At 45.0% G+C, this 22072-nt stretch overlaps 1 protein-coding gene across 2 annotated transcripts in view; it reads right to left on the bottom strand.

The window, feature by feature from the left end:
• LOC114800634 (metabotropic glutamate receptor 4-like) overlaps positions 1–22072 on the bottom strand; it is a 133315-nt gene that overhangs the window by 81654 nt on the left and 29589 nt on the right. The gene's annotated exons all lie outside the window — the stretch shown is intronic.

Genomic DNA, 22072 nt, shown 5'->3' with positions numbered 1-22072 from the left:
TTTTGGTGCAGTCCAACATACAGCCTGTCACATAGTTTTGTGACTCTCTAACTCCTAGACATGGTGACGTGACATATGGTGTATCACTATACCTATACCGAGTGTAAAAATTGTTCCATATTGTCCCACACAGAAGTAAGACACAATGATAATTGCTTCACTTCATTATGTTCCCTGGTTGTGTTCGCCTGTGTATGATTGTATAAAGCTGCCCTGTTTGTGTCTGTTCACTGTCAGATTACTTGATGTTTCCCCTGTCCTGTTGATGTAATAAACCCCTGTTTCATGACGTCGTGCATGCTGTATGTGTCCTTCATTGTCATGTCCAGCCATCGTTCCAGATCTACTGCCTCAAAATGTCCAACCAGCATGACAGCCTTAGAGGGAACCTTGCACATGAGATGTCCAAAGAATATGACAGAGCTAAAGCAAAGAATGGAGGATTCCTTCTGAACGATGTGTAGGTCTGAGCCACAACTACAGGAAGCACCCTGTTCAGGTTACTGCTGCCAATAAACTGCTGTAGATTCCAAGGGTTCTCCAAGTTGATTATGGTTGTTCTTCATCATTTCATTGTGCTATTATTTTAGGCACATTGTATTGCCACAGTTTGTCACAGTTTCCTGTATATTTCACTTTTAGAAGAAAGTGATAAATATCAATATCATGAAATGATTTTTTCGGTTGTGTGTTTGTTGGGGGACAGACTTCATCTCTCCAGTCCAGAGGAACGGTCCAGCTGAGCGGCCGCCGGCTGTGAAGATGCTCTGTTTTCTGCCGCGATGCAGCTGTTCAGAGAGAAAAACCAGACACGTCTGACAGCTGTCTGTCAACATCCAGACTGCAGCCATCCATCAACGCACATGGTCTTCATAACAAAGACCAGAGAGAAGTTATCTTCTCAGAGTCTGCTAGACCGTGCGCTGGTACACAAATGCAGCAGAGTCGTGGTCCACGGTGTCAAACGTGAACATCTGTACACGGGGAATGACTAACAAATGTCCCTATTAACCTATAAAATCAATAAACATGTAACTGTCGTGGCAGCTCGGGAATGTGGACAGAACGGAGGCCGAGGGGCGAGAAGGAGGCTGGCAGATGGTGATCACTCCTCAACCAGGAGAGGCGCCGGGCGCCGAGCCGCAGACGAGAGCTGATAAGCGGATGCGGGCGAGTGATTTCCTACAACGGGGGATTCGGCAGAATCCAGTGTTCCAATCCGGTCTGCAGCTCCACAGCTGTCTGCTCCCATCCATCAGTCCATCAATCTATCCATCCAACATCTTCTCTTCAGGAAGTTTTTATACTCATTTAATGCTCATTTAATGACATATTTTCTTTATGCTGCTGTTTCTATTAACTCGGTGAGTTAAAAACACAAATAGAACCAATGACGAGGCAGTGGTGGCCTAGCGGGTAAGGAAGTGGAGCTTCGAGTTTTTTTCCCACCATAGCTTTCATGTCCCTAGGCATGGAAGCTGACCCGTAATCAGAATGTTGTGGGTTCGAATCCCGAACCGCTAAGGTGCAACTGAGCAAAGCGCCGTCCCCACACACTGCTCCCCGGGCGCCTGTCATGACTGACCACTTCTCACCAAGGGTGATGGTTAAATGCAGAGGACACATTTCACCGTGTCACCGTGTTCTGTGGTGTGTTTCACAATGACAATCTCTTGACTTTCACAATATAAGGAATATGTTATGCTCACATTACACCTCTCCCAGATGCTCCATGATTCTACCTTATTCCCACAAATTACAGACACCAAAAAGAGATGTTAACACTGATTTATTATATACATTTTAGGCAATTTTTATTTATATGTTTCAGGGTTCAATCATCTACATAAACCACGTATGCAATTATTAAGCTATGGTTATGCTTACTCTCACAAAGTGATCAAATTAGTCATGATAATTAATCATCAGCTAATCGTCACTGAAACACAACTTTTTTACAAGTGAAATGGTGATGAGCAAGGAAGCGTAAAAAAAACCACCTACAATCAAACAGACTTACAGGGTGTTTGAGCAATTAATATCATAATAAGAGGAAATAATTACTGAGACGGGGAGAGGAGGCCTGCACTGCCTGCTGGGATATGGGCTGGATATGGGCGGGACCTTGAGATTAAAGACCATATTAATGAGTAAATGATCTCCTTCTGGGGAGGAAATGAACTATTTAGACGTGGTGCAGAATCTGTAACAGGCTGATCGTGCAACTGATCTCAGATCAGGGACGAAACACAGTTTATTTCAAAATCATGCTTTAATTGGATGATTGGTGGAGCGGCATGGGAATGATGCTAACTGGTGACACTGGGGGTCCGAGATTCGGCATTTACAGTCTTGCACATGTTTGGCCAGAAAGCTTTATTGTGCCCCAGCTCTGACCCGCTCCAAATCGAAGGCTGATGTTATCGCTCTGCTGGCAGAACTCATTCATATTCCTCCTGCCAAGCTGATTCTGTTACACACACACACACACACACACACAAACTGGCTGTCTGCAGTCTGTCACCCTGTAGACCTGAACTGAGGCTCTTTGCTTTAGTTCTTTTGTAACAGGAGCGAAGCAGAGAGTCATTAAATCACTGAAGCAGATCTGAACATCAGAACGTTCAGATCCGTTTACTCTACAACAAACGGCTGAAACAGAAGATACAAAAAGCACAACACTCTTCTGTAAAATGCAAATCAGCTGCATAATGCAGCGAAGTCACCACACCAGATTCATATTTTAAATGAGGCACTGTACACTACGCTGATCCCAGATCTGCTGTCTGAGCACCAATATGCTGCACTGCTCGATCAGAAGACTCCGTTTTAAAAAAAAGTGAAGGCCCGTAGCCAGGAAGTGTGAGGGAACGCTGGCCTGGAGCAGAAAATCGGTGAGGGGCGGTCGCCAAATGAGTTGGACGTTTCATGGTTCTGATTGACTGTAGGCTATGAAACCCAGAACCTCATCTTGGGAACCAAAGGTTGTTAAAAAAATATTATGTTCTATACAAAATTATGTGATGCTGCAGGGTAATGAGGGGGGGAAAGCGGATGGACCCAAGTAAAGAACTATAATATTTAATAAAAAAAAAAACACAAAAAGACGAAACAAGAACAGGACATGACTCAGGATTCCATCAGGATTGAGACGTGCAGCAGCAGGGCCAGAAGTTACCTTGACCACCTGACATCCTGTATACAACAGAGTGAATAAAAAGATTGTATTCATAGTTGGGGGTCCTAGTGAACCAGAACTGATCTCTTCATCGATGGTAACTTGAAAGCACGTTGGTAAGTCGCTCTGGATAAGGACGTCTGCCAAATGCATTAAATGTCAAATGTAAATGTAAATGTATACATGCTCACAATCTAAAATCTAGTTCTGCTTCCTTAATAACGATTAGCCTTCACATTTATTTATTTTATTTACACCTATTGGTTTACAGGAAAATGCTGATATTCATTGACAGTCTTCTGATTGATGAAGCACGACCCCATGTGTAGTTTTTGTGACTGTGTTTATTGAATTTTTTATTATATAAGTTGAGTAGATTTGACGGGTGGACTAAAAGGGGATGATAGCAATACTTCAACTAGAGGAGGGGGTTTATAGCAATACTTCAACCAGCACTGGAGGAGGGTGATAGCAATACTTCAACTAGCACTGGAGGAGGGTGATAGCAATACTTCAACTAGCACTGGTGGAGGTTGATAGCAATACTTCAACCAGCACTGGAGGAGGGTGAAAGCGATACTTCAACCAGCACTGGAGGAGGGTGATAGCGATACTTCAACTAGCGCTGGTGAGGGGCTATGGTGATGCTTCAACTAGTGCTGGTGGGGGGTGATAGCGATACTTAAACTAGCACTGGTGAGGGGCTATGGTGATGCTTCAACTAGTGCTGGTGGGGGGTGATAGCGATACTTAAACTAGCACTGGTGAGGGGTTATGGCGATGCTTCATCTAGCACTGGTGAGGGGTGATTGCAATACTTCAACCAGCACTGGTGGAGGGTGATAGCGATACTTCAACTAGTGCTGGTGGGGGGTGATAGCGATACTTTGACTAGCACTGGTGGGGGGGTGATAGCGATACTTTGACTAGCGCTGGTGGGGGGGTGATAGCGATACTTCAACTAGCACTGGAGGAGGGTGATAGCAATACTTTGACTAGCGCTGGTGGAGGGTGATACTTCAACTAGCACTGGAGGGGGGTGATAGCGATACTTGGACTAGCGCTGGTGGAGGGTGATAGTGATACTTCAACTAGCACTGGAGGGGGGTGATAGCGATTCTTTGACCATCGCTGGTGGGGGTGATAGCGATACTTCAACTAGCACTGGAGGAGGGTGATAGCAATACTTTGACTAGCGCTGGTGGAGGGTGATACTTCAACTAGCACTGGAGGGGGGTGATAGCGATACTTGGACTAGCGCTGGTGGAGGGTGATAGTGATACTTCAACTAGCACTGGAGGGGGGTGATAGCGATTCTTTGACCATCGCTGGTGGGGGGTGATAGCGATACTTCAACTAGCACTGGAGGAGGGTGATAGCAATACTTTGACTAGCGCTGGTGGAGGGTGATACTTCAACTAGCACTGGAGGGGGGTGATAGCGATACTTGGACTAGCGCTGGTGGAGGGTGATAGTGATACTTCAACTAGCACTTGAGGGGGGTGATAGCGATTCTTTGACCATCGCTGGTGGGGGTGATAGCGATACTTCAACTAGCACTGGAGGAGGGTGATAGCAATACTTTGACTAGCGCTGGTGGAGGGTGATACTTCAACTAGCACTGGAGGGGGGTGATAGCGATACTTGGACTAGCGCTGGTGGAGGGTGATAGTGATACTTCAACTAGCACTGGAGGGGGGTGATAGCGATTCTTTGACCATCGCTGGTGGGGGTGATAGCGATACTTCGACATGAGCAGCTGGGTGGGAAATAGATCCACTAGAACGAATGGAAGTGAAATGGCATGTAGGATGCACATAACATGATGAATGTTTAAGCAGGTCAAAAACCCAAACAATTCTAAAAATCCTTCCAGACCTCAATTTCTAGTAAAAGAGGACTGGTCACCCTATATTGCATATGATTCCATTTACACTCATAAGGTTACTTTTTTATGTGCATGTTTGATTAACTCTTTTTTCTTTTTTTAAAGAGTGCATTAGGTCCACATTGCATGGTGAAATAAAATATATTTTTGAATGTTAGAAGCTGCATTTTAAGATCTCTACCAGGTAAGAAAAGATGTAAAAACCCTTGGTTTAAGGTAGGGATGCTTTAAGCACAAATTCAGCTGACAGACTAGATCCACACACTGGGGTCTGGATGAACAGGGAATTTGCTCTAAGAGTGGCTGCAAGTCACGTCTATCCCCCAATCCCACATTGATCTGTTCAACCAGGCAAGTCTGCCAGCAGTTTGATAGACGACCGCAGGCAGGACTGCTGGTATTCATGCTAACTCCAGATTTCAGCAGGATTTGTGTCTATTGCACACCCATTCTCCCACTAAATCAGGTGGTTGGATGTTTCTGAATAAGACACCTGATCTTTCATATGAACAGGTCAGAAATGGTAACTTCACCCCACCCACCTCCAGGAACACCAAGCAACAATCTGACAAGAAGAACGTTATTAGAGGTCCAGTTCCATGTGCAGCACATCTGAACCGGTTTACACTCTTCAACACAACAAACCATGAGATGAAATACATATTCTACTGCAGGTCACAGGTGCAGGACCGGGAGACTCAAGAGAAGTGTGGAAGCGAGGAGTGAAATTATTAGCCATGCTTTCTCCACTCCATAGGGCGAGAATAGGTGGAGGATATTTCACCCAGAGGAGAGACCAGGAACCGGCTGGGAGGTTCACCAGCTCATGGTCCACGTGTTTCCAATATGTAAAAATTATGCAAAGATGAATAATATTCCAGGGTGTCAGATATATGTATGTGTAGAGGAGTGAAGAGCCACACCTTCATTCAAGGGCAGTGGTGGCCTAGCGGTTAAGGAAGCGCCCCCGTAATCAGAAGGTTGCCGGTTCGAATCCTGATCTGCCAAGGTGCCACTGAGGTGCCACATCAAAGGACCATCTCCACACACTGCTCCCCGGGTGCCTGTCATGGCTGCCCACTGCTCGCTCAGGGTGATGGGTTAAATGCAGAGGACGAATTTCACCGTGTGCTGTGACTATCACTACACTTTTTTTTTTATTATTATTACTGTTCTTTTATTGTCATTAGGTCATTTTGTAGTCACAGTACCATACCGAAACTGTCACCCACTAAATGGTCTTGGATTTTGGGGATTTATTTGGGTCGTACGCCTATGAAACTTGTCTATAAACCAGAAGACCACAAAGTCACAGTGTCAACGTGCGAGTTCGGGGACGCACTTGCAGACATGCTTGAAGCGGGGGAACAAGTCATCGTATGGGGAGTGGACACTGGAAGAGCTGGGGAGGATGACCGGAGGTGCTTGGGCGGTGAGAGGGAGGCAGGAGGTGCGTGGGACCTGGCCACCTGACTGTTATACTCTGCGCTGCCCGCTCACACTTCCGCTTCCGAGTCGCTGTCTCCCCGGCTGATCTTGCTCCCTCTGCTGGGCTGGAGGTGGCACGTTGGCCGTGACACACAGGTTCAAACCTCACTTACTACCATTGTGTCACTTAACACTAAGACACTTAAGTTACTCCAGGGGGACTGTCCCTTTAACTACTAATTGTAAGCTTCTCTGGATGAGAAGATCTGTAAAATGCCATAAATGTAAAGGTATTTGCATAGGATTTACGGGTCTCAAAAATCTTATAATCAGACTGTGTGTGGTTATGTACACACAAAAAAAAATAAAGTGAACACTTAAACACCACAATGCAACTCCAAGTGAATCAAACTGTCCACTTAGGAAGCAACGCTGACTGACAATCAATTTTTCATGCTGTTGTTGTTCAAATTGAATAGACAACAGGTGGAAATTATAGGCAATTAGCAATACATCCCCAATAAAGGCGTGGTCCTGCAGGTTTCTGGCTGATGTTTAGTCACTTATGAATACTGGCGGTGCTTTCACTTTAGGCATAGCATGAGATCTAGAACCTACACAAGTGGCTCAGGTAGTGCAGCTCATCCAGGATGGGACATCAATGGCAAGAAGGTTTGCTGAGTCTGTCAGTGTACTGTCTAGAGCATGGAGATGCTACCAGGAGACAGGCCAGCACATCAGGAGACGTGGAGGAGGCTGTAGGAGGGCAACAACCCAGGAGCAGGACCGCTACCTCCACCTTTGTGCAAGGAGGAACAGGAGGAGCACTGCCAGAGCCCTGCAAAATGACCTCCAGCAGGCCACAAATGTGTCTGCTCCATGAGGGTGGTATGAGGGCCTAACGTCCACAGTTGGGTGTTGTGCTTAAAGCCCCACACCATGCAGCATGTTTGGCATTTGCCAGAGAAACACCAAGATTGGCAAACCAAAGTCTTTCTGCACTGAAAAAAGTGAACGCTGGCTAAACCTAAAAAAATTGATCTGTCACACCTATATTTTTAAACAAATTATTCATATGCATAAATTAGACAGTTTAGTTTAAAAGAGCAAACTACTGTAATGAGAAAAAAACACAAATTTTTTCTGTGCATCCACACAGTGTAAAAAGTGAACATGGCTAAACTTTAAAAAACTGAAGTAATCTGTCACACCTAATATTTTAGCATTGATGTAATGCAAATAAACCAACCAAACCTGCTGTAACCTGTTGATTTACATTAAATCAATGCTAAAATATTAGGTGTGACAGATTATTTAAAGTTTAGCCAGTGTTCACTTTTTCATGCTGTATTCTTCCGCACTGCCTACCAAAGACTAAGACTAATGCATTAAACATGCAACAATCCAAAAGTTGCAGAAAACATGCAGGACGTCACAGCTTTGTTCATTTGGTCAAGACGGATCTGACCAAATTCTACACCAATTAGTGGTGTTTATAGGAACAGCGTGTAGCTGAAAGCTGAAGCATGAGCCACCCACCGCCTCTCCATCAGCTCCCCAACCATCTGCTTTCCCAGCCCACATGAAAGTGTCTCTCTGCCCCGTGCGCACGGAGGATCTTCACAGGGGCTCTGGCGGCACGATTCGGGCAGAGCCAGTCACATGCCGCGTTCAAGTGGCGTTTTTTTTTTTTTCTTCGCTGCCGGAACGCTTTCCCACAGTAATACAAGGAGCCAAGCCCCCCCCCTCCCCATACGATCCCCAACTCATGCATTTTTATAGAGACACTGAATCCCCTGAAGGCCTCCTAAACTACACTCTCCAGAACAGGAACGCCTGACAGTTGGATCCATTTAAATCACTAAACATGGAACCTCAATCTTAATAAATCAGCACCGCATCACATGGTACCAGCATCATCACATCCAAATGAGAAACACACTGCAATGCAGACAACATGAATGTAGACTATGGCACAGTGTGTTCTGGGTCCAGAGAGCGACACCATTAATCTGGCACTGCATAATTCCACTTTATGCATCATTCCACTTTATGGGCATAAGGTCACAAGGTCAGTGATGTTGCTTAGGAACAGCTGGATTACAGATGAACCATTTCTTCACCAGAAGATAAATTTGAAGTTCCTCAGTAATAAATAAATATGAACAGGTCAGCTGTGGTATCATCGCCATTATTCACTCCATTTGCTGTGCTGGTGTGATGATCTCCTGAACACGGATCACCACAGAATTATCAAGGTGAGATCAGATGCTCGTGTCCAGACAGGGGCAGTGGTGGCCTAGAGGTTAAGGAAGCGGCCCCGTAATCAGAAGGTTGCTGGTTCGAATCCCGATCCGCCAAGGTGCCACTGAGGTGCCACTGAGCAAAGTCACCGTCCCCACACACTGCTCCCCCGGCGCCTGTCATGGCTGCCCACTGCTCACTCAGGGTGATGGGTTAAATGCAGAGGACAAATTTCACTGTGTGCACCGTGTGCTGTGCTGCTGTGTATCACATGTGACAATCACTTCACTTCACAGATGCTGTGATCTAAGGGCTGATGCAGGTCTCATGTTAAGGGCCGGTGGGACCTCAGAATGGAAATTCTTCATTTCTGCCTTCACTGATCCCAGGCTGAGGATCATATATATTAAAAAACCTGTAACAGAGATCCCAGAACCCCAGCACAAGCTTCAGGGGCGTATGAACATTCTGTGTGTTTTTTGCTATTCTGTCAAATTAATTCAAATATGAAATCTGATCATTTCTAAACAGCCATTCTCATTAAATGACAAAGCCATGAACAGAGGTTTTAATTAGGGCTGCAACAACGAATCGATAAAAATCGATTACTAAAAGAGTTGGCAACGAATTTCCTAATCGATTCGTTATGTCGCGCGACACAGAGACGTTTGATTATTAAAAAAAAACTTTATTTGAGCGTGGAGCGGAGCGAACACACTCGGTCTCTCTTGCGCACAGACGCTAGCAGAGTTTGGCGCCTAATAGTCAGCGCGGAGCAAAAATAAAAAAAAACAAGCGGAGGTAGAGGACAGATACTTGGCGGAGGCAGAGAAATCTGTGCGAAAATATGCAAAAGCGACATGGCACGGCACGGGAGCACCACGGCAATGATCCAGCACCTGAAACGCAAACATGTTGGAGTGTTTGAGGAGGAGGAAGGGAGTTCAGCAGCAGGGTAAGTCACTACGGAATCCTACTTTTGTTCCGTTTTGAAGTGAGGAACGTAATGTCCCTGGTGCTGGTGTTTAACTCACCGCGGAGGAGAACTAGACGGGGACTTACAGCGCCACCTACAGGTGTGGAGGGGGGATGAAACAGCGTTCGGACTGTTCTCTGCGTCTCCGCGTGGACGACTCGCCCTAAGTTGCTCCAGGGGGACTGTCCCTGTAACTACTGATTGTAAGTCGCTCTGGATAAGGGCGTCTGATAAATGCTGTAAATGTAAATGTTTACCCGTCATCCAGCTTGACAGGCATGACAAGTTAGCGTTAGCTTGTTAATAACAGTAGTAAAGCAGGGGTGCTATAGTTACTTTGCATTAAAAGACTAAAGACATGTTTTTATTCACTAGCCTTTTTTGGACCATTCATTTTTCTATCTGTTGTCATGTATAGCTACACTGCAAAAAAAACATTTCTTACCTAGTCATTTTGTATCGTTTCCACTCCAAATATAAAAAAAAAATCTTAAATCAAGATTACTAGACAAGAAAAATGGCATGAGAAAATTAAGTGATGCTTAAAACTTCTGTTTGAGATTATATCTCATTAAGATTAGTTTTCTCACCCCATTGGCAGATAATTTTGCTTGTTTTAAACAATCACTTAATTTTGAGATGTTTTATCAGAAAACAAGACATCATTTCTTATGCTATTTCATGTGTCTAGTAAATGTATCTTGATTTAAGATTCTTTAGAGATTTGGACTGAAATCAGTGAAAGCATTTTTTGCAGTGTGTGTGTGTGTTTCAGTGTGAGTTTGTGAGTGTGTGCATCTGCAGTGTAGTGTAGAGAACAAGTTCTGACATTCAAACAAATCCTGTTAAATTTTCTGATTTGTATTGTTCTTTATATTTTTATAAATGATTTATCGTTCTGGCAGCTCAGGTGGCACTTTATTTAAAAAAAATGTCTATATTTGGCAGATGTAAAGCATACATGTGTATGTTTTTTGTGTTAGTCATTTTTTTTTTATTATTATTATTATAACAGCTCAAGGAGCAACATGTTTGTGCACTTTCTAAAGATTTTGGTTCTGTTTTTGAATAAGGGGTTGGAAATTAATGCTTTTCTAGTTTTTTGCTTTTTAATCCGATTCTACGATTAATCAAATATAATCAACATATTAATCGATTGTTAAAATAATCGTTAGTTGCAGCCCTAGTTTTAATTACTATTCAAACTCTTTGAAGCCCTGTTGCTCTTCCTTTAAAGGACTTGGTGGGTGGAGGCACAGAAGTGGCACTGGCATTGAATTTACACCCAGTGTCACAACCACAAGCTGGAAGGGAAAGGAAGAACAGAAGCAGGGCATGGCGATGAAGGAGTTTTAATAAATGACCAAAAGAACAAAACACAGCATGAGAGCCAAAAGGAACAGAAAGGGGACGAACTGAAAAAGAACCCGAAGGTGTGTGGCATAAGGCCAGGAACAGAAGGTGAGCAACAGTGTTGTCCTTTTAACAGGGCCCTAATCATGGATATCTAATCAGCAGCACTGCTCCATGATTAGAGCCCTGCGGCCACATGGACCAGTGCAGGCTGCGATCGTGCGATCCAGAGCCCCGACACCCAGAAAGAGCATTGCAGCCATCGCAGGCCATGAATAAAAGCAGTTTATCCAGGGGTCAGAGCAGGAGTTCAAAGCAGCCAGGAAATGGGATGCTGTTGGATGTTAACTGGTTAAAAAAAATGTGCCTGCAGAAAAAAAAGCTTCAAAGAACCCCTTTTGTTCTTCTCCTTGGCGCTGGATCCTTCAAAAATGAGCTCAGGTTGAAATACATCAAAAACACAAATACAAATTCGGGTCTTTTTATTCAGAAATTGTCTGTGTGGCACAAGACAATCATACTGTATGAGTGATTCTGGAGTAAAAAAAGAAAAAAATGTTTTGAACCAAATATTACTACCTCTGCTCAACAGAACGTAAGCTTAGAAGATGAAGGGGAGTGGAGAAATTCAGGTAAGAGAATGTATTTTACCATGGCGTAATAATAAAAAGCCACAACTACAAAATCAACATTATATAAAGTATGGTATATGATGGATAAGCTTTTTATGTATACTGTAAATTTGAATTAATTTCTCCATTCTAAGGTAAAGACATCATCACAGACACAAGCCGCAGCGTATGATTCCTTTGGTCAGTTTGGAATGCTGAGAGGTGTGTGTGTGTGTGTGTGTGTGTGTGTTGGGGCGAATGGCTCGTCTCATGCTATCTACTGGGGTGAGTGTCGGAGGGACTCAGCCAGCATCAGCCTCTGAGCGAATTCACTCAGGAGGTGAATGAGGCAGATTAGCTCGGCCTCGACAAGCCCCACACCGTGGGCCGTCAGCAGAGGACTTCCGAGGTTCCTGTATGCTTCTTCTGTCTTTTTGTGTTGTTCTCTGTCTACGGTGCAAATTTATGAAGCTGCAGAGTTGGAAAAGGGAACGATGATGAAGGCTGATGCTGCTCAGCGTTCCTCATCCCCAGACTGAGGTCGTGTAAAGAAACAGAACAGAGTTCATTTGAAATATTCTGCATAGTATGTGCAGTAAAATATAGAGAAAAAAACGGTGTTGTTCATAATTTAATAATACAGTGTATCTGCATCGTTCGTTATTTAATACTACAGCGTATCGGCGCTGTTCATATTTTACAGCTACAGCGTATTGCCATTTACCTGAACCTCTCATATCCCTCCTTGCATGGCTGCTGCTTATTGTAATTTGTTGCGAAGGACTGAACACCTGTCAACATTTTTACCCACAATTCTTCATTCGCAGAGTTAGGACCCAGCAGGTGACACAACGAGTGTCGATTGTGCCGGACTGACAGGTGACGAGTTGCGGACGCGATGCCCGTCAGCCTCGTTCGCATCGTCTCTTTCATCAACAGATCAGCCTGATGCGGCAGACAAAATACAGCACACACCCTCACACACGCTACACACAGCTCGCAGCAGAGCGATTTCACCTGCATCCCTCTCCAACACTTCCTGTCACACACCTTAACCCAGGCTGACCAGCAGCACAAACCTTTTCAATCAATGACCAGAGAGATTCATCTCACCAAGAGCTCGAAACCGATTGTATTGTTTTTGAACGTTCTCATATGACTGGGCTGGACATGACTGCAGCTCGTCTTTCCGTCTAGAGATGTAAAACTATATATGTCAAGATAAAATGGGGAGCAAATCGACTTTAAATGTCCTTATTTCCTATCCTTCACAATTTTTATTCCACTGCAAAAAGTAATATTCAGTCGGTGTCACACCAGAAGAGGTAAAGAAATGTGCTTTGCATGCATGACGTGTTCCTGATCACCGCTGCTGGGCGAACTGAAGCTGTGTTCCAGCGTGAAGGCGTCATCGGAGATGAGCAGCGGGCCCGTTTTCTTCATTTAAATGCACACGCGGTGAGGCTGCGTCTCGGTGAATAAAAATGCAGCGCGGCTGTTTAAGGCTGTTTAAGTTCCGGGCTGACGGTGACGCACTAAGCAGGAGGCGAGCGGGCTGACCACCGCGTCCCCGGCGTAACGCTCAAAGCACTCTGGCTTCAGCTCCGCCAGCACATTTAGAGCGCCGAGGTGGAATCAGCCCGCTGCTTTCCGGGGGCTGAGATGTTGGGTAAATGGCCGCGTCGTGAACCGCTCTGTGCATTAGCCAAGTCTGGCTGGGGACGGCGAGCGGCGGGTCCGCCGGGGACATCCCGGGGGCCGCTCATCACTCAGACGCAGCAGGCCGGCGTGTAATGACCCCTCGTCCGCCTGGTGGCCCCAGATCTCGCATTCGGGGGACGGCCACCAGTGCACTAGTGCCTCAGGCCCGTCCACAGTCTCATTCGTCCATGCATGCGTCCCGCCAGACCCCTTCAGTCCACACCAGCCCATATTTAATGAGTAAATGCAAAACTCAGCATCTTCTGCTGACTCAATAATTAACTTATTAGCCACATGGGCGGTTCATTTGGGATGCATACGATAGCACGGATATACCCATGGCTAATTTGGCACCCTTTCCATTATCGTTACTTACACTGCGAACGATGTAAAGCGATCGGCTGTTGCTTAGCAACACCCACTGCTACCATTTTTCATCACTGAGGCTAAATAAAGTTTCATACCGGGGTTTCTTTATGGTTGCAACAGCAGTCTTTCATAAATAGCAACATTCAAAAACCAGTTCATAAATCAAAACAACACACCCGCTCACGCCGCCGAGCGCTCTGCTCTGCATTTTGGTTGGCTGAGATGAACATACCAGCACGCACGCAGCACCTCACCGGTATACCGGTAACCCTGGTCATTTATTATTGATAAAAGTTCTGTACGGCTGAAACGCGGGTAACAACCATGCGCTAGAACGATGGAGGATCCCGTGTCGTTTGTTTCATCAAAATTGCAAATAAAAGATGCAATAAGAGTCCTTTTATTAGTCATATGATTCATTTTTTTGTTGTTTGTTTTTTTTTTTTAACAGTTTAAAAGGTGATTAAGAATATATATGGTCGTTATCATAAATGCATGCACTTGCGCATACATAGTTTCTAAGTGCAGCAGAGAAGCAGGAAGGGCAATAAAAACGGCATAATCGATGGTAAAAAATGTCAGCTCTTCCTCCAGGAGACATTTTGTTGTTAGGCTGCCGGAGTGAGACCTCTGGTTCTGCAGTAAGACTTGCTCCATCATCAGTGTTGCCTCGCCGTCTCCGTCTGCTGATGTCACCCATAGGTCCCATTTCAGCCTGGGTAACGTTCTGTAACATGAGACAGCCTCGTCCTGAGCATTTGGCTGGACCGTGAGTCTCTGGCCAATCAATTGGCCTACATGCAGCCCTCTCTTCAACTCCTCCAGCCATCATAGATCCAGAAAAAAAAACACCTCTTTCTGAAGCACTGCAAACATCTCATAATCCGTTTCATGTGGGCTTCACCAGCTCTGCACGTGCTGCTGGTCCTTATAAACACCGCAAATGTTTCTATTCAAATTCATGCGGCCAGAGTTTTCCCCAGAAACGTAATGGGTTTTGTGCCACTTCCCATTTGGGTGTTAATGGAAACCATTAAGAAACGTCCCTGAGGGTCTTTAATGTTCTACTTCTGAGGGCAGAGTACCCTGGTGACACGGCATGGAGGATATTCCTCTCCAGCGCGGTTTCTGAAGGCTCCTTCAGATTTGTTTAAAAAGCAGCTGCCAGGGTGTAAAGTGCAGCTCAACGCTGACCCAGAACATGAATGACACGAATTAAAAGATTGAGCACATGCAGGAGCCACGGCGAGATGGACCATCATTTTTTAACAAGGTTTGATATGTTGGGAAAAAATGACTTTTTTGCATAATATCACACAATATAAATGCGGTAATTTCACAAATGTGTTTTTTTTTCCAATTTTGAAAATATCGCTTTAGTTTTACACAACTATAACACATTTTCCCTTTCTCCTATAAAACCATGGGAAAAATTTGGGGAAAAAAACGTCTCATCTAAGCAGTGTGGTAGGAGGGAGAGAATGTTCCATATGGGAACGTATTGATTAGAAAGGGAAGCGTTTATAAAATTTGACATGAAATTTGTCAGATGGCAGGTAGTTGGCGTTGGTCATTAGTGAGGCGTCTGCATCCCTTTGGGGTTTTGTCAGTAGACCCCTGCTCAACAGGCCATCCACGCGCATCAGCACATTTCGTTTTTACTGCTGAGTAAATCCGAGCCGTGGCGTGGGAAGAAGTGGGATTTTTAAGTGCCGAACAAACTGATGACCGCGGGAGATTTTTAGCCCCCCGCGGTCAGGGAGGCAGGACAACAGGCTGAGAAAACACCTTGCTAATGAGGGGGGTTGGTGAAGGAGAGCTGCATCACCCCCAGTTGCTCCCAGGAACATGACGGCGAGTTCACTTCCTCAGACTTCCACGTCGCAGTCCTGCCTGTGAAGCAAGTCTGGGATCAGGAGAGCTGCGGCTGAGCAAAACAAGGAGGCGAGAAACTGGTCCAGGCGATGGGCGTCCTTCTACTGGGCCACTCCCTACCCCAAACCCGCTCGGCTCACCAGATCAGGGTCATGGCTAGACTAGTAAACAACCTCCTCAAGGAAGCCAGAAAGCAGAAATACACACACACAATATCATGACTCAGGTCCAGCCGTTCAGCCCACGGACTCATTAACCATCTTCAAGACTCCTCACCTCCTACGTTCCGGACAATTAAAAGCACGACCATCAAGGTTCTAGGCGCCGTTCGGCATAGCAGAACAATAAAAAGGTGTAACTGAGATGAACATGTTCCCCGGACCAACTTCCTGCTTATTGATGCTCAAGACTTACTGATCAGTTCTCGGTTCTCATCCCTAATGAGGTCTGATGGACCAATTGGACAGAGTCAGGGGTGCAAGAAGCTGAATATCAGTCGACTGGGGAGGTCACAAGCCCCGCCCCGCATGGTGACCCCTGCCCTGGAAGGCGTAGCACGTCCGTTTATACCGCCACCGTGGTTCATCTTCCCAGCAGGACCGTTTCACATCAGATAACCGCGACTTTGCCCAGAATCGCGCTTGGATGTCATCACGCCGCGGTCGTTTTTACCTGCCAGAGGGCCGTGGTTCATGAATAGGCAGGATTCCCCGGTGGTCCGGGGTGGGCTTTATTCTGCACGGACGATGAAAGGTGAACATGGCGTCCACGTTTTACATTTCAAAAGGCACACACACACACTCACACGAGGCTCAAATCCATAATTCACACCCACACAAACAAAGCTCGGCTACGGTTACTGGTTGTGGGAATAAATATGAACATACATAAAAACTGTATTTTTTAATAAAGTAAATAAATAAGAAGGCTTTCTGCTCTAATTTGTGTATAACTTGTAACTTCTGAGATTTTATTATTCTGTCACCTTTTTTTAAAAATGAGAACTGGTCACATGACTCATCCTGAGAAATTCCTGGATTTTCTTGCCTCCAACGATGAGTTCGTGGAGAAGGTTGTTATGGAGGCGTCCTGAGCAACTTGTTTCTCCAGGTTTCCTGGGTCCGTGGTTTAAACTGGAAAAATGACGTGTGGGGAACATAACGGCCGAGGTCAGCAGACCGCTTCCATTCCCTCTGACTCACCTCTAGGAAGGTCACTTCAGCCAAAATCAGAGTCGGATCTGTTCACTGTTCACATGTTCATAATACTTTTATAGACCAGGCCAACTGTGCCTCAACACGAACTGGTTTTGGTGTAAATAATGCAAAAGGCGAGCATGATTTATTCATCCCACGCCACAAACCCCAGACCACCGTGGCTGCGGTGGTCCCATTATTTACACGCTGACCAGAACAATGGCAGCAGCTTCACTATCACGTGTCGGTCCATGTTCATTCATTCATGCAATTTTATAAATGTGCATCATGCGACATAAGAGTCACCTTCAAGGGGATTTACATGAATTAGATTTTTTAAAGTGCTTGTAATGCTGCATAAGAATCTGTGAGAAAATGCCCTGAATCCAGAGATATGAAGACTCGCTGTCATGTGTCTGTTGAGCTCAGATAAAACGACTCCAGAGGAACTTTTAACTTCATTCATTCCGAAAAGGTTAAAAGAGGCTATAAAAGCTACAGTCAACAGTTAATCAGTTAACATTCAGCTCTGAAAGATGATGCAAATTAAGGTTTTAAGACAGATTCCAACAAAAGAATAAATCTATAAAATATGGGAGAGATTTTATAAAAATGTGTCATCCCAAATCTCACTTAAGCCAATTCTCAAAGATGGATTAAAGTGGAAATATGAAACTGAATCACTGATTATTAAATTTATCCATGTGTCATCAGGATAGATGTGCATTATGGGTAAAAACCAAAGCCTCGATTCATGCTGTTAAGTGTTACGTTAGACCAAAAATAGATTTTAACATTTTTTACATGGCATCTCTGCCATGCTTTAATTACGATTCATCATGATTAGTCATGATTAATTGTTTGCAAAAGGCTCCATTTCCTCATCAGCATCAGGCTGACAAGCACCTCTGGGTGATGGTCACCATCACAATGCCACAGAGATAGATGGGACTGAAGGAGGACTCGGTCCACTCCAGCATCATGGGAAAAAGCCTTTCATCAGGCCCAGTAATCAATGACCGCAGGTAATGCACTTTCAGAGTCAGTGGCATATGGCAGCCAGTCCATCATTACATGACTTCATTCTTCCTGTTCTCTCTCTCTCTCTCTCTCTAACCCACACCGACTTCCTGAAATGAAATGGCGCAAGAGCCACGTCTTTTAATGACATCCGTCCTGCATTGGTTCATTTGAGCTTGTTGTGCTGAGATCATGTGAGATCTCCTCTCTTTGCAGGAGAGGAGCCGTATGTTTCTGAATCAATTTGTGCATTCTTCCAAAAAATGACCGCAGCCAACGTAAATGCAGAAGCATAAAGACTGTGTCAACGGAGGGACAAACATCCCAGTTTGCAGAATTATGATTGAAAAGCTATTTATAAAAACTGTGCACAATATAATATGTTCTTTATAGCATTATAATTGACATGCAATGTACACCATGACACATTTTTTGTGGAGTTTTTCCTTGTGTGCAGAAGGGTCAAGTGTGGGTGGTGTCAACTGCTGGGTGGTAGTAGCCTAGTGGGTAACACACTCGCCTATGAACCAGAAGACCCAGGTTCAAACCCCACTTACTACCATCGTGTCCCTGAGCAGGACACTTAACCCTGAGTGTCTCCAGGGGGGGGTTGTCCCTTTAACTACTGATTATAAGTCGCTCTGGATAAGAGCGTCTGATAAATGGCGTAAATGTAAATGTAACTGTAGGGCGGAGTTAGGCATGGAATAAAGGTCTCCATCACGGCACCGCATCACCAACTCACTGCTCGGCTGTCCGGTGGACACCAAGTAAGATGTAACAGTGACAGTGTTTTTCATCTTCATCTCGGCGCTCAGAGATGCACAATCAGGTCACGCCTTGCCTGGTCACGGCAGCTGGGCTTCAGAATGAAATTCTGAATTCATATCTGTATGTGTGTTTGAGTGCACGAGCTGCGAAAACAATCATGAATGAATAAACGTCTGTCATCTCCGCCCCTCACACTGTTTGGCCGCATGCTGTGACTGTAAAGTGACGTCCAGGAGACCACAACTGCACAGGCACCTCTTCATTACTTCTGTATTATTCATATTTTCCTTGAATCACATGGCGGCAGCCTATTACACAGACGCTCTAATTAGAGATGAACAATTCACAGACATCTTTACAGCTGCGTATAAATTAAAATCAGCTTGCAGTCATGCACAGGTTACGCAAGGCCTGCTTTTTAATAGGGAAGTATTTCTACTCTTACGTGCAATGCATGGTGGGGAGTTTTGACTTTTTGGGGAGATAAAGTTATATTAATACAAAGCAACACATGGATTACAAAAACAGCATTAGCTGTGGTATCGGCTTTGGTCTCTTGACAAATGCTCCTCAAATTTAGCTACTTGATGCAGCCGCATGTTCCGCACACTTTTCTTTAAAAAAACGGGTTTCTGTATGGTTTACTTTTACCCCATGTCACACCATACACACAAAAACAACACTACTAATCTGATCTCATCATTTGTGATAATGCTGATAAAGCAACACACTAGCAACCATGTCTTTAAATCCTAACTGACCAGGTGCAGTGCGGTGGTAAATGAGTAATAAATGTGTAATAACGACAGCATCATAGTAAAGACAGAGCTGAAGCTTTTTTTTAACCAAACATAAAAAGGAAGGCACCACGCTGATAATCCCTCTGTACATTCTCTGTCGCGTTCTGTCGTATTGATTTACATTATTTGTCACGTTGCAATGTATTATTTGTAAGGGTATGAACCATAAATACGAGTTTATTCCAGGCGCATCAGGACACCCCGGTGACGGGCCCACAGCAAGGCCCGCAAATCAATTCTAATTTTCTCGGGACACAGAGCCAAACATTTTGCATTGTTTGGGTGAAGGCAGTGATCCATTCAAGGTGAAAAACGACACAATCGAGACACGTCGAGCCCCACAGAGAGATAAAAGCGCGGGAACCTCTACGCCGCGCGCCTCGCTAGATGAGCCCCCAGTTCCCAGCGGGGCGCCTCCCGAAATCAGGGCAAACGTATAGGATTTCTGGCCCAATACCAGTAAATACCCACAATGGCAGCAGACAATTCACATTGAGGGTGATGGAATCGGAAATGAAGGAGGAGCCCTCGTCTACTGAGGAGCCAACGATGGCCACTGTTTGGTACTTTTATAATATTAGCATATTAGCATCTTATCAAAATACAAATTATTTTGATAAGACCAAATTTCATTTCCCCTGAACAGGGCTGCGTGGGCGCTCTGTAACGACGTCCAATCACGCGTCCACCCCCGTGCATTTTTGAAATCAGTGAAGTTTTTCGTCCTCCATGAAGCACGACAGCGACCGTCAACCTGTAATCAGCCTGTCAGCCTGTCAGCGGTGAAATCTCCAGCCCGGCAAGCGCCTCCCGGAGCCACTCGACGGCAGATGAAAAGGCTAACGGCCTGTCTGGGTCAGCGGCGTGAACCGAATGGACGTTTCATGGTCCACAGAAGTCGAGGGGCTCAATACGGACTCCATAATGGCAAACAATGGCCCCTGCTTTCTGTCTGTGGCTTCCGAGCTTAGCAAAAAAAAAAAAAGTTTTTTTAAAAATCTGAGTGTGGAGCGGCAGAACGAGCACGATGTCACAGCGCCACAGATCGATCCACAAGATCCCCACAGAGACGTCACTTCTCAGAACAAAGGAAAAATCCGGAGCCTTTAATAACACAGCAGACAAAACACTAAAGATCCCTCTGAGATGGATTTTTTCGCGTGCCAGAGTGAAGGTGGGTGAAGTTTATACGAATTTCTGTTGTGTTCCGGAACGTTCCTTCTCACCCCTAAATCATTCATCTGCAGCTATTCTTACCGGGGTTATGAATAAGGAACTATAACCAGCGTTTCTTATATTTACCGAGGAACTCTCTGCATTACGTTGGAACGCATGGAAATGAGAAATGCAAAGTCCTGCCGACCTGCTAATCACCTTCGTGCAGACAGGGGTCGCGACCCCAGAGCCTTTCAGCCACTTTCACCAGGCAGGTAAGTGACATCTGCCAACCGACATCAGGAAGGATTAAACAAGGGTTTGGGGTTTTTTTGGGGGTGTAATACCTGCTGAGGTTTTATACAGACTGATTCTGATCTTTCCAAGTGAAATTACCCGCTAGGATTAGGATGGCGGGATGAATTGGAGGTTCGCGGCTCTACGGGGCGGGATCAGAGGCTGAATGGGTCTGTGACGAAGAGACCAGGCCTCACTCTTCTCACCTCCACCAGGTCTGTCCTTCTCTTACCACGAACAGAAGACTCTGAAGATATTCGGAAAACCCGTAAACGACGGAACACGAACCATCTGAGTGGCAGTAATAAACCTTCGTGAACTGATAAACTAGCCAGGCAATAAAAGGGATCCTTTTTAGTGACCAGGTTGCATGCACACACACACACACACACATCACTTACACATGAAGTTTGCAATCACCTGGCATCAAATAAAGCGAATCCGATTAGACCATAATTATCCTACATTAGCTGCAGGTCTCTTGACTGAAGAGTGGAGCACGAAATAACGTAAAGGCATTAAGTGACTCATTAGGACCCAAGAGCACCAGACCACAAGCAAAAAAAAAAGAAGAAGATTCAGCAACTTTAGCAACTTTAATGAAGCTGGCCACGCCCCCTGATAAACAGCAACCATTGTACACAGTCCCCGCCAGTGCAGTTGTGGGACATGGACATGATGAATTTGCAACTCTGTCAGGCCAGTGTTCAGCCTTAATTACGGGATTGCGACTAACCATTTACAGAGTCTGTTCAGCAAACAACTCTTTTTATTGGTCTGTTGATAATGAAGCCATGCTTATTTCTCACGAAGAAAGCAGGTTTTTGAAAAATGAATAAAAGATCGCTTGCTGTCTGAGCTCGAGCATTTATCAAAGCGCGGAGGTACAGTAATTCACGACATAGAACAAATAATTCATCATGACATTGGCATATATATGTGTGTGTGTGTGTAAGACCCAGCAACTCTACCTTTCTAATATACCCGCTGACTTTTGAGTTGAATCAAATGTCACTTGTTTGGAACCATCTGGAAATCTACGTAAATCACATCACGGGTGGCAGTAGTCCAGTGGGCGATGCGACACCTGTCCACGAACCAGAAGACCACAAAGTCACAGGCTCAAACTGTGTCCCTGAACAAGACACTTAACCCCGAGTGTCTCCTGGGGGACTGTCCCTGTAACTACTGATTGTAAGTCACTCTGAGT

This window comes from Denticeps clupeoides, chromosome 12, assembly GCF_900700375.1.
Source record: "Denticeps clupeoides chromosome 12, fDenClu1.1, whole genome shotgun sequence".
Lineage (NCBI taxonomy): Eukaryota > Metazoa > Chordata > Actinopteri > Clupeiformes > Denticipitidae > Denticeps > Denticeps clupeoides.
This window is presented reverse-complemented; position numbering and strand designations above follow the sequence as displayed.